Below are 16,488 nucleotides of genomic sequence, written 5' to 3'. Positions count from 1 at the left end.
TGTGTGAGGGCCCAGGCTTTAACAATACAAAATCACAAGAGAAATTAAATATAAGAGGAAAATTCAGCAAAACCATGAACTGAAATTTATAAAGTCTCTTATTTTAGGGTGAAATATTGCATATGAAAAATTCTGTCATTTATTGTAATACTTAAGTTATAATTAATTTTTATTAACTTAATATAGATTTTGACAAAGCCTAAACTTAATAAAATCTGCTTCTCCATTCAGGCCTAGAATTGACATTTTGAGAAAATCATAGATGATTTTTACATTAGAAGAACACTAGGTTTAGTTTCTGTCTTGTTTTATTGATAGGATTGATGTAAAATAGATTTTACTTAAATGATGCTTTTTGTTCCTTAGCATTTATCATCTGTTTCTTCCTTGTGAAAATGGTTCTTGGTTTAGGGAAAAAGCAAGAGGTTGAAGGACACAGAGCGGTGTAGTGAGGAAATGCTCATTTTGTTTAAAAATAACAAAACAAAACAAAACTCAAAAAACAAGAGCTAGGCCATAGAAATAAACCCTTTTCCTCTAAAGCAATGTGATTTGATTATTGGTCAGTATCTTAAACATTATATGTAGTAATGATAAGGTATACACTAATGACTTTGAATATAGTTATATGTAACATTTTCATGCAAGGAAGATGTAAACGGTGTATCCAAAGGTTGTGGAACCCTGTAATGCACTGTTAGCATACAAGTCATTCTATCTGGCTAAAACTCAATTGTCTTGTAGCCCTCAAGGCATCAATTTTAGCATTATTGCTCTCAACAACAGTATATTGAATATTATGTCAGTTAAAGGAGAATAATTATCAAGGCAAGTTAGGGTGGCTGTTAGTCTTACCACATATTGACTTGGTTAGCAGTTGGCTATAGATTGTGTTACTGGGCAAATGAAGATGTACGGTAAGTTGAACTGGTGAAGCCAGGATATTAATTTAACTCTCTCTGGGCCTAAACCTTCATCCCTTATGTATACACAGCTACTGCTAGTTTCAGAGATAGTTTTGAATGTGGTAGAATAGCAGGTGTCTGATCTGATTTTGAATTTTTGGATGTAGGGGAAAAGAGGGGCGTGTCTGAGGAGGTTATTAAAAGGAAAGAAGGAGGTGATAGAGATGGCCCAGATTCATTTAAAAGACTAGCAGTATCTTTCAAGAATCCTGTGCTGTTTTGATAAAAATGGCTTTTTCACTTCTGTAATTATCCATGTAATTCGTAAGTGAGCCAGCTAGGTGTAAAACATATAACAGAACTGGGACCACAGTGATTTTAGAATCCAGGTGACATCTTAAAGGTAGAAAACCCAGCATTCTCCTGTGTGGCAATTAGAGTGTTCATTCATAAAGTACCGAAAAAGTGAGGTAAGTTTTAGGTATTTTCCCATATAGCAGCAGAAAAAGGAAATAGGCAGTTAGATGCTAAAATCTAAAGGAACATAAGATGTTTTTCCTGCTGCCAAAGAGTAATTCTTTTTTCAAGTTTATATTGCATGGTATATTTATTGACAATAAATAAAAGCAATGCTCTGTTCTTTCCCCATTTTCCCTGCCTTTGACTTAGGGGATAAGAGGATAGGTGATTATCATTGTTGAATTTAATCATTTAAAAATCAGGTTTTCACACAGTCATTTTTCAGTTTGAATGTGTATCTGACTTGCCAGGGCTCATATACCGGTCGACCTATGGAAATCTCGTGCTTTGCAAATAAGTCCTGCCAGAATTCAGAGAACCATATCAGACACTCCGAATAATTAGCTAAGGTGTCAACAGCCTTGTGAGAGGGCGGGTGGGGGGGTGCACATTTCAAATCACCTGTGTCTTGAAACAATCAAAACTCTTCAAAGTGTAGGGATAGAGGGCACATACCTCTATATCATCAAAGCCATCTATGAAAAACCCACCGCAAATATCATTCTCAATGGAGAAAAACTGAAAGCTTTTCCGCTAAGGGCAGGAACACGGCAGGGATGTCCATTATCACCACTGCTATTCAACATAGTACTAGAGGTCCTAGCCTCAGCAATCAGACAACAAAAGGAAATTAAAGGCATCCAAATCGGCAAAGAAGAAGTCAAATTATCACTCTTCGCAGATGATATGATACTATATGTGGAAAACCCAAAAGACTCCACTCCAAAACTGCTAGAACTTATACAGAAATTCAGTAAAGTGTCAGGATATAAAATCAATGTGCAGAAATCAGTTGCATTTCTCTACACCAACAGCAAGACAGAAGAAAGAGATATTAAGGAGTCAATCCCATTTACAATTGCATCCAAAACCATAAGATACCTAGGACTAAACCTAACCAAAGAGACACAGAATCTATACTCAGAAAACTATAAAGTACTCATGAAAGAAATTGAGGAAGACACAAAGAAATGGAAAAATGTTCCATGCTCCTGGATAGGAAGAATAAATATTGTGAAAATGTCTATGCTACCTAAAGCAATCTACACATTTAATGCAATTCCTATCAAAGTACCATCCATCTTTTTCAAAGAAATGAAACAATCAGAACTAATAGAACTATCAACACTTTAAGAGATTATTTCCCAGAGTGTTCTGGGGGCACTAGTCTTCCAGAGGTCTGACTTCAGATTTGGGAGGAACTACACTCAGGATCCTTCTGATGGAGCATCAAGGTCCACATCAGCATAAAGACTCTGAAAAGTTCTGGAATAAGTGGTTTATGAGAGTAGGTAAATGACTCCACAAACCCTTTCCATTTCATAGCCTTTTCCTGTCAAGCTTCTCAGAACTCTTCCTCAACTTGGGGCATTCTCATATATTGGTTCTTCTGCCTGGACACCCCTACTCTTCTCTACAGATAGGCAGTCTCTTGTTCTTTAGGTGTCAGCTGAAGTCCCACTCTTTTGCAGAGACCTTTTCTGTCTAGGTTAACCAGTGTAAGTCTTTTCTTGTGTGGCTCTACCTCAAGACTCTTTCCCTCAAGCTCCAATCCAATTTAAAATCAATCAATTAAGTCAACTGTTAAAATGGTTTTCTTCTTGGCTTCCTCACTAGGGAATGCCACAAAGGGAAGGCACTCAATAAATATTTGTTAAATGAATGTGTAAAGAAACCTGCTTCATTTGGTATAGCTTGATGTTTCACTATGAAACTCATAGAATATGCAGTAACTAGTTGGTCCAAGGGCTTGTAGTCTTTTCTCAGGCTTCTTAGGTACTGTAAGTACGCATGGGCTCCTGAGGGCTGTAGGAAGAGAAACAAAGGCTCCCACAGCCCTAGCTAGTGGTCTGTGTAGAACAAGTGTTTTGTGGTATCCATGTGGTAGAAAACGTCAATATTCAGGAAACACTTGTATTTAAACAGCCCTTCTCAGAGCAAGTTCACATATGTTAGCTCTTTGAATCCTCTTATATACCATTCTCTTGTAGATATTGCCAGTGAATTAACATTCAGAGTAGTTGAAATTCAAAGAGATTGAATGACTTTCCCATGATCACAGAAGCTATTAATTGGCACAGTTGATGCACTATAAGCTTCTTGAGGATAAGAGCCCCTTATCTCTTGCTCACCACTGTAACCCAAACCTAGTACCCAGCTTGATACATAATAGTGCTTCCAAAATATCAGAGGGAGAAAATTTTGAAATCTGATTTGAACTCAGGTCTCCGATTCTGTGTGGAATATTTATTTTTTGTTGTTGTTTTAAGACAACCAAGATGTCTTTTCAGAATGTAATCTGTGAGGGTCTTGTATTAACAGAGGAGCACATTGTAGAGAACAGAGAAGGCCTGAGAATCTTGAACTAGAAAGACAGTTAAGATGACTCTTGGCATTCAGTGACAGGTTTTATCCACCCGATCTTAGTGAAATTAGTCCATCTTTTTTTTTGTATCCCTTTTCTGGGTATTTCTTGATATCCTACTGTGTTTCAGATTACCTTCCTCTCCCATTTCTATAACCCCAATTTTTCTCCAGATCTGATATTTATCATTAATGTTTCATTGTAAATTCTGCTCTTTGACTAACCTTTCCAGGAATACATACCTTTGTAAGAGTGTTAAAAAACCTAATCAACAAGATTTCAACTTTATCATGTGCAGGAGGTGGAGCAGAGATGAACTAGCTCTTTTCTGGGTCCATAAAAGGATATTGAGTTGGATGGCAGAAGGGGACTGGACATTGAGTGAGAGTATTGTGCTATTGTCCCCATACTGCCACCAATTATATATGTGAGTATGGAAAATTGGCCAATCTCAGCCACAGTTTCTTCTTCTTCCTCCTCCTCCTTCTCTTCTTCCTTTTCTTTCTTTCTTTCTTGGAGATGGAAGGTGATGGAGGGACAGAAGGAGAGAGAGAATCATAAACAGGCTCCATCTGCAGTGCAGAGCCCGAGGCAAGACTTGATTTCACAACCCTGATAACATGACCTGAGCCAAAACCAAGAGTCAGACATTCAACTGACTGAGCCACCCAAGTGCTCCCACAGTTTCAACTTTAAAACTGAGATAACCTCTTTTACCTCTCTTGCTCTTTTTGTTTTTTTTTTTTTTTAAGATTTTATTTATTTATTTGACAGGCAGAGATCACAAATAGACAGAGAGGCAGGCAGAGAGAGGAGGAAGCAGTCTCCCTGCTGAGCAGAGAACCCCATATGGGGCTCGATGCCAGGACCCTGGGACCATGACCTGAGCCAAAGGCAGAGGCTTTAACCCACTGAGCTACCCAGGCACACCCCCTCTCTTGCTCTTGAATGGCACAAAGGTGAACTAATGTAGATGAAAACATATTATAAACCACCACTGAAGTTGGTTTTTGTTTTCACTTGCATCTGTGCATAAACCTAACTCTGATCAGTTACAGCAGAGAAACACCAGGTGTCAAACCTGTTTCTCTGCAGACACCAAATGCTTAGAAAATGATAAATACATTTTAAACTTCGGTTAATAAGATAAACCTGTTTCTCTGCAGAGATCAAATGCTTAGAAAAAGATAAATACATTTTAAACTTTAGTTAATAAGATAAATGCTAATTGTTTTAGTAAGTAAACCCTGAAATACTAGTGGCCTAACACAACAGGAGTTTATTTCTCTCTCAGCGAGATCGGTCAGCATTCCTGGTTGGGGAACATTTTCCTCCCCAAGGTGCTTTGACCTCCCCAAACATCTCTGGCAACTTAGGGCCTCTGCTGTTTTGTAGCTCTGCTGTTCTCTGTGGGCCTCGGGCTCCTCATCCAGGTGGCAGTGCTGAGAGAGAATAGAGGTTCTGTGTGGAAGGTTTTCATGGACCAGGTCAGAAAGCAGCGTGGGTCATTTCTCCTACAAGTCACTGATCAGAGCATCCATCTAAATGGGACCAAGTAGTCACTTAGGAGCGAGGACGTGTAGTCTGGGACTGAGCAGCCACTCCCAGCTGTACCTTTCCACCGTGGAGGAGGAGCCCAGATCAGTGCCCCACTCAGGTTTGGTGGCCTAGCTGTAATTCTACCTTCTTTTATACAACTGGACAAGGCAAGCTTAGAGCAGCAGAATAGTGTGTTAAAGCAAGTCTGTGGGCTTGAATCCTGGTTCCATTTCTTACTAAATGTGTAAAAATAGGCTGTATCTTTAGCTACCCAAGCCTTGGTACCCTCACCTGGAAAGCGAGGATGCTAACAGTACCTCATTGGTTTATTGTGAAGATAAAATAAGATGATGCATATAAAGCCTTTAGTAGTGCCACTTACTAAGTATCCAATAAATGTTAATGATTAACATAATGATGAAAAGGATGATGATATAGACTCTTCCCAACATGGCCATTTAAGACCTTTGTGTATAAAGCAGCCTTAAATCCAGGATTTTTTTTTTTTAATATTTCGCTGTGTCTTTTAGACACAGTCGGCCAAAAGAATAGCTACTATTCAGTTGGAAATAAGAGAGACACACATATGTCCATACATGCACACACAAACCTGCATATATGTACCTATGTGATATAGACCTGATTACGAATAAGGGGCAGTAAAGTATGGTGACAAAGGCTTTGGACCTTGGCATGAGACAGACTTAGGTATGAATCTTGGTTTCAACTTTTGATAGCTCTGTTCTTTAAGGTAGGCCATTTAACATATTTGAACCTCAGTTTCTTCATTTGTGGAGTTAAAGAAAATGATATTTATCAAGAACTTAGTGCAGTGGCTAGCCCACAGCACTCTTGTTAACAGGTTCTAAATTATGAGTATGTGAATATGTATGTGTGCTTTTTCTTTTTTTAAGTTTTTAAGTATTAGCATATTCCAAAAATGACAGTCATTTTATTACCCTTGCATTTTTCTATTTCATCAACTCTTCCAATATTCTTTTAAGCACTGGGCACAGAATGATGACTACTTGATGAATCTCTTAAAATAGAATATCTGGGCTTTCACTTCACTGCATAAAAGCAAAACTTATTTATAACAGACAACCTTTTTTATGGGTACTAGCTGACCTCACAGATCTTTAGGAAATTTCTGAAGCAGAAAGAAGAATGGTTCTAGGTTTAAATTCATTTAGGTAGTCCTTCAAATAGCAAATTTTACCAGTCAATGACTGTGTGCTGAGTACAGAAGAGATCTCTCAGGAATCCTTCACTGGGCAGGACCAAGCCGCCATAGGCCAGTTGTGCAGGCTGTATGATCACAATTGTAAGAATGTACAGGTGACCCATAGTACTGAACCAGAGGAGGAGTTATTTGACTCCAACTAAAGATTGGGTTATCACCACCATAACATAAGGTGTCTTTGTATTATGTCAACAATATGTGAATCTCTTTCAGAAGAGAAAAAACACAGGTATGAATGATCAAGATCCCCCTGTCATTAGCAGGGATATGCAAGAGGTAGATGGTTCAGAGCAATGTCCTGTATTTACAGTATCTGCTTTCCAGAGTGCTTGGACCACTCTACAGACATTATCCCAGCAATTCTCTTAGCCTCCTTATTAGAGAGATGGTTTCAGAGCCTGTTATCCCTGGTTTTAACGTTACCATGGCTGAAGGCCTCAGGCAGGGTCAAAACTGGAAGTGGAATATAGGGATTTTGAATCCCTTGCCAAAGCTCTAACTGTTTGAACAGCAATGAAAATAAACATCTTATATTCAAGGACATAGCTTGATGTTTTGTGCTTAAAGTAAAAATATTCCTCCCTTTACCCCCTTGCAAAGTAGAAATAAATAGCTCACCAAATTCCAGGATGGAATGCAGTAACTGGTAGAATAGAATTTGTGTCTGTGGGACATGGGGAGAGGGTTTTTGTGTTCTCCTGGAGGAAAAACAAATGAGTCCACAGCTCTCTGGCCACTCGCCATCTGATCAGAACCAGTTCAGATTTACTTGAAACGGATATTCTCTGGGATGCCACCGATTAAATCATCTGGTCTCCAGAGCAATACCCTGACAAGCTCCTTGTTGAGTTTGAAGTGGAAGGCTCCTGAACTGTAGGTTTGGAGCTCAATTCCACCATTAATGAGCTCTCTAGCCTTGCAAAAAATACATAGTTTCTGTAAGCCACATTTTGCAGATACCTCCTCACTGGAGTTTTGAGAATAAAGGGAAATCATTCATTAAATTCATAGTAGAGCTCAGTAAATATTAATTCTATAAGTAAAGCTATTTTCCAATTCACCATTCCTCACAACCTGTAAGTTTCTAGAGCAACAGAAACTTCGTGATTCTTCTAGTTGTCCATACATTTTATTGGAGCTACATGTCCTTTTCTAATGTTTCCCCCAATTTGACTGAAGGGGAAGGTAGAGGATGGTGAGGGTTGCCCAAGAACTGAGATCTGTGACTTTAGTAAGGAATCATGGGGAGGCTCTCAAGACCCAGCCCTTGTCAGCCATCTGTTTCTTTTGAGTGACCTATGTTTCACAGTCTCCTATGTGAAATCATGAAGAGCTATGAAAAAGTAGAAAGTGAGATGAGCATCTGTGTGGGTTGCTGGAAGCTCTTGCTAAATCCATACAGATGGGACAAACATAAATAAAGATATACTTCTTTGATTCATGTATGATAGTCTTGTAAGTAACGCCAGCAGCAATTGGAAAATAGAATGCCGGCCAATACATTTGCTAGTAGAATTAAAGTGACCACTGCCAAATTGAATTACTCTAGGAAGACCTGTTGAAAGAGGAGCTTCTTAAGGAAGAAGAGAGATATTGTTACCTAGTAGAAGGATGGAACAAGCATTTTTCCGTACAGGAAGAATGCTGGGTTGGGGAGAGGTGTGAACAAGTTTATGGGGGAGAGTTGCATTTCAGTTAGGTGAGCAGCACTGAGCTGTTGTTTAGGTGAATGTGTTAGGCCAGGCCTGGGCCTGTTGCTCAGAAGCTCGTCTTGGTTCACCTAATATTTGCATCATATCCCTTCCTAACTTCCTTCCTTCCTTCCTTCCTTCCTCCTCCCTCCCTCCCCCCGTTCATCCCTCCCTCCCCCCTTCATTAACATTTACTTATTTATATATTTTTAAAAGAGTTTATTTTATTTTAAAGATCATTTATTTATTAATTTGACAGACAGAGATCACAAGTAGGCAGAGAGGCAGGCAGAGAGAGAGGAGGAAGCAGGCCTCCACTGCGCAGAGAGCCCGATGCGGGGCTTGATTCCAGGACCTTGGGATCATGACCTGAGCTGAAGGCAGAGCTTTTAACCCACTGAGCCACCCAGGCGCCCCGAAAGACTTTATTTTTAAGTAATCTCCACACCCCTGGGGCTCATAACCCCAAAATGAAGAGTCACATACTCTACGCACGGAGCCAGCCAGGCACCCGACATCACATCCCTTTCTAAGGGGAGTGACTAGGGATTCTTTTGGTTCACAGACCTGGCATTTGTTGCTGCTAATAACCCTCAAATAGGCCAATCACTGGCTAGTGCCTTCTTGAATAGTTGTTTTAGAAACCCACTGAGGTCCTTTTGCTATCTAGGAAGTGTTTTCATTTGTTGGTAGCACTGAGTGTTGTATTCTCTCTCTCTCACTCTCTCTATTTCTCTGTCTCTGTCAATGTAGACTTGGAGAGTAGGTCAGACAGATTGTTTTGCATTTTAACAGTACGATGCCTTGCATGGCTACGAATTGACCATAATTCATGGCCCCACAGTAAGGGAACGAGATATCAGTTGCTATGCATATTCTGTCCAAAAGTCATCTTCAGTTTATTGTGTATTTCTTACCTGTAGGCCCTAGGAAATAATTTCTCAGAGACGTTGAGAACTGAAGGTCCTCTCTGTAAGGAAATACTTTAACCTGGTTTTCTTGTTCTCATGTAATTTTCTCTCTTTAACAAAGCCATAATAATAGTGTCAGAGGCAGCTTTCTAGTTAGTATGAGTAATGTGGTTGCTGTATTTCCTATTTTTATTTTAATATGCTTTTCCTGCTGTGGACTTTTTTTTTCTTTTTTGGTTTTAAAAATAGCAGTGGAATAAGTGTGGTAATTTGAAAACTGGTGCACACTGCATCCTCTCTGGGATGCAATTCCAAAGGAAGGCAGTGCACAATAGGCGTTTCTTTCAGATTCCTTCGTGAAATAAATAGAATATTTGGAACACAGAAGACTGAAGATATTGGCTTATGGGCAGGTTAGCCCAGGCTTCAAAGAAATGGACATTTAAACAATAGAGTATCTATCCTATAGGTTTTTGTCTCTAGGGTACTTGTTCGTAGTAAACCTGTTTATTTTATGGTATGTTGATAAGACACAAAGCAACGTTGAGTCAGGGACATACTTTCAGTCACTTTATTCACTTGCCTCTTTTTAAACGTATGCAACATCTTTAGGAATTTCAAATCAACAACAAAATACACTTGAATTTCCCTTGAAAGAGTAATTAAGAGCTACTTGTTTCTGTGTCCTGTCATCTCTGCCAGAATTGGAGTTCATGCTGAGTATATTCCATTGAGTCAGCCGTCATTCCATCACCAGCCAGGATTGCTTTTCCACGTATTGACATGTGAGGGAATGTCTGCCTTGCAGTAGCCATGGGCTTGTGCCAGATTTTGAGATCCATAGGGGCAGTGCTGGGAGCTTTTCAATTCTGAATCAGAGATCCAATTCATAATAGCTGAGCCAGGGAAACTGGGTTGAATCTGTGGCCAAAACCACGGTAAAAAACTTTTTTCCTTTTCCCTTTTTGCAGTGGTTTATTGCTTTAAAATATGAGTGCCTCTGTCCATTGATCCTCCAGTGACTTTACGTTGGATTCAAATTGTGGTCTCTTAGGTGAAAAGGTCAGTGTTTTATTCATTCAGCCACACATCGATGGAGATTAACTGAGAGCAGTACAAGACATTTGGATCCTGCCAGACCTAGGGCACCTGAAAGAAGTTTATTTCTTTTCTCCCTTGCCTTCACTATGCCTGCTGCAGAAGTGGATGGCCCTGTCTTCTGGGAGTGGGGGAGGGTTTTGATTGGCTGTATGTTAACTGCCTCAAATCCATGGCCATAGGGTGAGTAAGAACCCCTGAGAATCAAATATGTCATCTATGTAGCATCACCTGATTTAGTGCTTTTCCTCAAGTCTGAGATGTCTCAAGGGGCCTTTTTTCCTTTGCAGCACTGATCTTTCAATGAGGTGCTAGTGTCTGTCCTGAGCAATAACAAGGAAAAACCATGAAGTGTGAACAGCTCTTATTAGGGGGGTAAATGTCATTAACGCCTTTGTAGCCTTCTCTGCAATCTGAATGCTCTTGTCAAGAGAGTGACTTACTGAAGCCTCCTTTAAAATCATATAAATGGAATATAAGATGGTGAAGTTTTACATTTTAATTAAGCAAGGCCATTAGCTTCTTTTACTTGGGCATTTTTGTAGTCAATTATGCTTGTATCCGATAGGGACAACCCTCTGAAACCTGCCTACAAAAATGATTTTAAGGATTTGAGAAATACTTCGTTTACTCTAAATCAAAATTTAGATAATTTTTGGTGTTTTGGGGAGCAGGTGCTTCTCCCTATTTTAATTTTATACGTAGAGAGACTCATATATTCAGGTACCCAACCATTATAGGCATATTTCATATACAGTATGGGAAAACACTAGCATTTCAAGTTAATGAGTGGGTCAGTCTGAATTAATGAAAAGTCTGAAGCATGTAATATTTAAATAATTTTATTATTTTCAATGCATAAATAGGATTATTTTCCATCCATGAATTGTCTTTATGTAAAAGTTTAATATTTATTGAAGAAAGATTTTTATATGCAAAAGATTTGCTTATGTAAACTTCTTCAAGTTTGACAGATTCATTTTAATTTCTTGTCACTCTGGGTTGTGTTTTCGTGTTACAAGATAAAAACATGTTGAATAATTATATGGTGGTAGGGTCAGAGGTAGAAAGAATATTGTCTTTTTTAGTATGCATATTAATTTTTTAATAAGGAAAAATGAATTGAGACATCAGGTTAAAACTTTGGGGAGGTAAATCTAGAAAACTTCTAGGCAAGTTAGAGGTGGTAAATGGAAATTGACCATATAATGCCTGTTATTACTAATTTAAGATGTATAACTTAAGGTATTCTGTTTATTTGGTATATAATCCTTGTTTCTAATTTGATCTTCCATCCCTTTTTAAAAATCCCATTAGGTCACCATTTTCCTTTGTGTTATATTTTTTTCCTATTTTGAAAGTTCAGGAAAATGTATTCATTCAACAATATTTGCTTGAGTAGCTCCTATATTCAAATAGCAAAGAGATACACACCATGCTTCTCCGTTACAGTTCTCAGTTTGGTTGAGATTAGGGCTCAAGTTAAGCTACATGAAAGCAGAGGTCATTAGTGGACATTTTCTAATGACTATGTAAACAATGATCTATAATTAGTACAATAATGAGTTCTATTTAAATAGACTTTGTGGACAAATTTCCAACTTTCCTGAAAAGTTAATGCCTTAAAGAATTTTGAACATTCCCTATCTTGATTGTACTATGAATTCAAACTCTGCAATTAAGTGATTGACTAAAACAAAATTAATTTTCAACCCAGCTCCCACTTTATGAACTAAAAACATTATTTTAGTTTGAATTAATGAGATTTTGCTATCTTATGGAAAACCTATTAGATCCCAGATGTTAAACAGCAAAGAGGTGTTTCCTTGTAATTCCTTACCTCATAAATGTTTTGACAAGTTAATAAAAAAGTACTTTAAAAATTCCCTTTTAGTGAGAATCCAAAGATGATCATTTTTAACTCCATTAGGATCATTCTGCAAAAGCTACTCATGAATTACTCACTTAGAACAGGAAAATCTCCATGGAATTACTATTGTCAATGCCACTTGGGGAGCAATTGGGCCAATTAAAATGTAGATGTTTTATATTAAATATATTAAATAACCCACTAAATTATGAACATCAAATTTGGAATTAGTTTATATTCCCTTTGTTAGTTTCCTTCACTCAGTGCACAGAATTTCAGTTCATTCGATTGCTTATTTGACTCATAAGTAATATATGTATATAATTAAGGACTTGTTAGTATGGTGCCCATAGGTTCTTCTTATGGAAAGTGGCCTTAGATTTGGTAGCACAATAAAAAGGACCATCTGAAAGCACTATCTGCTTTGTTCTGTCTTTTCTCTATGTTCTACCTTACACCTGGATCCAGGCCATTAATATAAATTATGATTTCTAAGGTTCACATTTTAAGATAACTTTGACAAAAAGATGTCTGGAATATCAGGATTATCAGAAATGTACAGTAAAACTTCATAAATGTTTTTCAAGACACCAGATGGAAGGAAGCTTTACTGCATTATATTTCCCATATGGAAAAGTATCTGGGACCTGAAAGAGGCACACCCTTGAAGGGGGAATGCTTCTTTAAAAGGAACTTTATAAAAGAATGCTATAGTATAGGGTTTTCATGCATGATTTATTCACTTGAGCATATTGCTTTGAAGCCCCAAATAGAATCCTGGGTATAAGTTGTGGTTTCCCAGACCTGCAAAGTTATCTGATGGTTTAAATTTCACAAACTTTTTAGATTTGGCTATGCCACAGGTCAAGTATGTCTTGCTATGAGTCTGGTTGCCATCTATTTTAGTCAGTGTTTAGCTTTTATTAAGATCATTGGATTGGGTTACTTCAGGAAAAATAAGTATACTTTTCTTTCATGTGCTATTTTATACTAATAGAAAGTCAAGGTGGTAGAATTTAATTTTTTATTGAGATAAAACTGATGTAAGTATTATTTTTGTTTTAGGTGTACAACACAGGGATTTGACATTGTATACATTGCAAAATGATCACCACAAAAACTTCAGTTACATCTATCATCATAAGTTAAAATGCTGCTACTGACTAAATTCCCCTTGGTTGTACATTATGTCCCCATTACTTATTTATTTTGTACTGAAAGTTTGTACTTCTTGATCCCCTTCACCCATTTTGCCTAGCTTCTAACCCCACTCTCCTACGGAAACCACCAATCTTTTCTCTTTATTTATGGGTCTGGGTTTGGTTTTGTTGTGTTTTGTTTTTTAGTTTCCACATAGAAGTGAAATCATGCAGTATTTATCTTTCTCTGTATGAGTTATTTCACATGGCATAATCTCCTCAAGGTCCATCCATGCTGTCAAAAATGGCAAAGTTCCATTCTTTTTTATGGTTGACTTTTTTATGGTTCCATTTTGTATGTGTGCATATCCACATACACCCAACATTTATTTATCCGTTGATGGACACTTTGGTTGTTTCCATATCTTGGCCTATTATAAATAATGCTGCAGTGAATGTACAGGTACATATATCTTTTCAAATTAGCGTTTTTGTTTTCTTTGGCTAGATACCCAGTAATGGCATTGCTAGATTATATGGTAGTTCTATATTAAATTTTTAAAGGAAGCTTGATAGTGTTTTCCATAGTGACTATACTAATTTATATCCATCAGTAGTGTATGAGCCTTCTTTTCTTCACATCCTCACCAACACTTATTATTTCTTGGCTTTGATAATAGCCATTCTGACAGATAAAAGGTGCAATCTCATTATCGTTTTGATTTGCATTTCCCTGATGATTATCGATGTTGAAGGTTTTTTCCTTTTTTTTTCCCCCTTTTTGGAGCATTTTTTCATGCCATCTATATGTGTTCCTTGCTTTTTCATTTGTTTATGGTTTCCTTGGTTGTGCAGAAGCTTTTTAGCTTGATGTTGTCCTGTTTGTTTATTTTTGCTTTTGTGTCCCTTGCCTCTGGACTTAGATTTTTTAAAAAATTGCTAAGAACAACCTATCTTTTTTTTTTTTTTATCGTTTCAGGTTTTACATTCAAATCTTCAATCAATTTTGAGTTAATTTTTGTTTATGGTATAAGAAAGTGGTCCAGTTTCATTCTTTTATATATAGCTGTCCAGTTTTCCCTAGCACCATTTATTGAAGGGTCTGTCCTTTGCCCATTGTATATTCTTGCTTCCTCTGTCAAAAATTAACTAACCAAATATAATGGGTTTATTTCTGGGCCCTCTATTCTCTTCTGTTGATCTATGTGTGTGTGTTTTATGGCAAAACCATGCAGTTTTGATTACTGTAGCTTTATAGTATTGTTTGAAATCAGGGAGTGTGATGCCTCCAGCTTTGTTCTTCTTTGCTAAGGTTACTTTGGATATTTGGTGTCTTTTGTGGTTCTATATAAATTTTAGAATTATTTGTTCCAGTTCTGTGAAAAATACCTTTAATATATTAATAAGGATTGCATTGAATATATAGAATGTTTTGAGTAGTATGCCCATTTTCACAATATTAATTCCTCTAATCCATAAGCACAGACTGTCTTTCTATTTATTTGCATCTTCTTCTGTTTCTTTCATCAATGTCTTAGAGTTTTCTGTGTGTAGATCTTTTACTTCCTCAATTAAATTTATTGCTAGGTATTTTGTTCTTTTTGATATGATTGAAAGTAGAATTGTTTTCTTGGTTTCTCTTTCTCATAGTGTGTTATTAATATATAGAAATGTGACAGATTTTTATATTAATTTTATATCCTGCAACTTTACTGAATTCATTCATTCTAATAATTTTTTTAGTGCAGTCTTTTGAGTTATCTATATAGTATCACATCATCTGCAAATAATAAGTTTTACTATTTCCTTCCCAATTTATGTTTTTTATTTCTTTTTCTTGCCTAATTGCTCTGGTTAGGATATCCAGTATTATGTTGAATAATATAATATCCTTGTCTTGTTCCTGATCATAGAGGAAAATTTTTTTCATTGAGTATGATACTAGCTATGGGTTTGTTATAAATGGACTTTATTATATTGAGGTACTTTCCCTTTATGTTTAAGAGTTTTTACCACAAATGAATGCTAAATTTTGTCAAATGCTTTTTCTGCATCTATTGAGATGCTCATATGATTTTTATCTCATTTTGTTAAGGTGGTACATCATGTTGATTGATTTATGGATGTCGAACCATCCTTACCCCTGGAATAAGTCCTACTTGATCATAGTGTCTGATCCTTTTAATGTATCATTGAATTTGGTTTGCGAAATTTGGGGAAGATTTTTGCATCTATTAAAAGAACCAGCTCTTAGTTTCATTGATCTTTTATATTTTCTTTATAGTCTCTATTTCATTTATTCCTTTCTTATCTTTATTATTCCCTTTCTTTTGCTAACCTTGGGCCTTTTTCTTTTTCTAGTTCCTTTAAATGTAAAATTGAATTGTTTGTTTGAGGATCTCTTGCTTCTTCAAGTAGGCCTGTATTGCTGCGAACGCACTGCTTTAGCTCCATCACATAGATTTTTGGTATGTCATATATCTGTTTTTATTTGTCTCTAGGTATTCTTTTAATTTCTCTTTTGATTTCTTTTATGATCCAGTAGTTGTTCAGTAACATGTTGTTTAGTCTCTATGCATTCGTAGTTTTTCTAGCTTTCTTCTTGTAACTGATTGCTGGTTTTATACAATTGTGGTCAGAAAAGATGCTTGACAGGGATTTCAGCCTTCTTGAGTTGATTGAGACTTGTTTTTTGGCCTTACATATGATCTGTCTTGGAAAAAGTTCCATGTGCACTTGAGATGAATGTGTGTTTTCCTACTTTTGGATGGAATGTTTTGTATACATCTATTGAGACCATCTGGTTTAATGTGTTGTTTAAAGCCAGTGTTTCCTTATTGATTTTCTGTCTGGATAATTTATCCATTGATGTAAGTGGGATATTAATGTTCCCTGCTATTGTATTGCTGTCATTTTCTCCCTTTAGATCTGGTAAATATTTGCTTTATACATTTTGATGCTCCTATAATGGGTGCATATATATTTATAAATGTCATATCTTCTTGTTGGATTGACTCCTTTATGTAGTACCCCTCTTTGTCTTTTATACCAGTCTTTGTTTTAAAGTCTGTTTTGTCTGATATGAGTACAGCTACAGCAGCTTTATTTTCGTTTCCATTTACACGAAATATCTTTTTCCATCCCTTCATTTTTAGTTTGCATATGTACTTCCTTCTGAAGTAAGTCTCTTGAAGGCTGTATATAGATG

At 36.9% G+C, this 16,488-nt stretch overlaps 1 protein-coding gene across 14 annotated transcripts in view; it reads left to right on the top strand.

The window, feature by feature from the left end:
- Window positions 1-16,488, top strand: part of BNC2 (basonuclin zinc finger protein 2) — a 423,723-nt gene that overhangs the window by 298,815 nt on the left and 108,420 nt on the right. The gene's annotated exons all lie outside the window — the stretch shown is intronic.

This window comes from Mustela nivalis (assembly GCF_964662115.1).
Source record: "Mustela nivalis genome assembly, chromosome: 13".
NCBI classification, from domain to species: Eukaryota; Metazoa; Chordata; class Mammalia; order Carnivora; family Mustelidae; genus Mustela; species Mustela nivalis.
The sequence above is the reverse complement of the archived record's forward strand: the minus strand, read 5'-3'. Positions and strand labels throughout refer to the sequence as shown.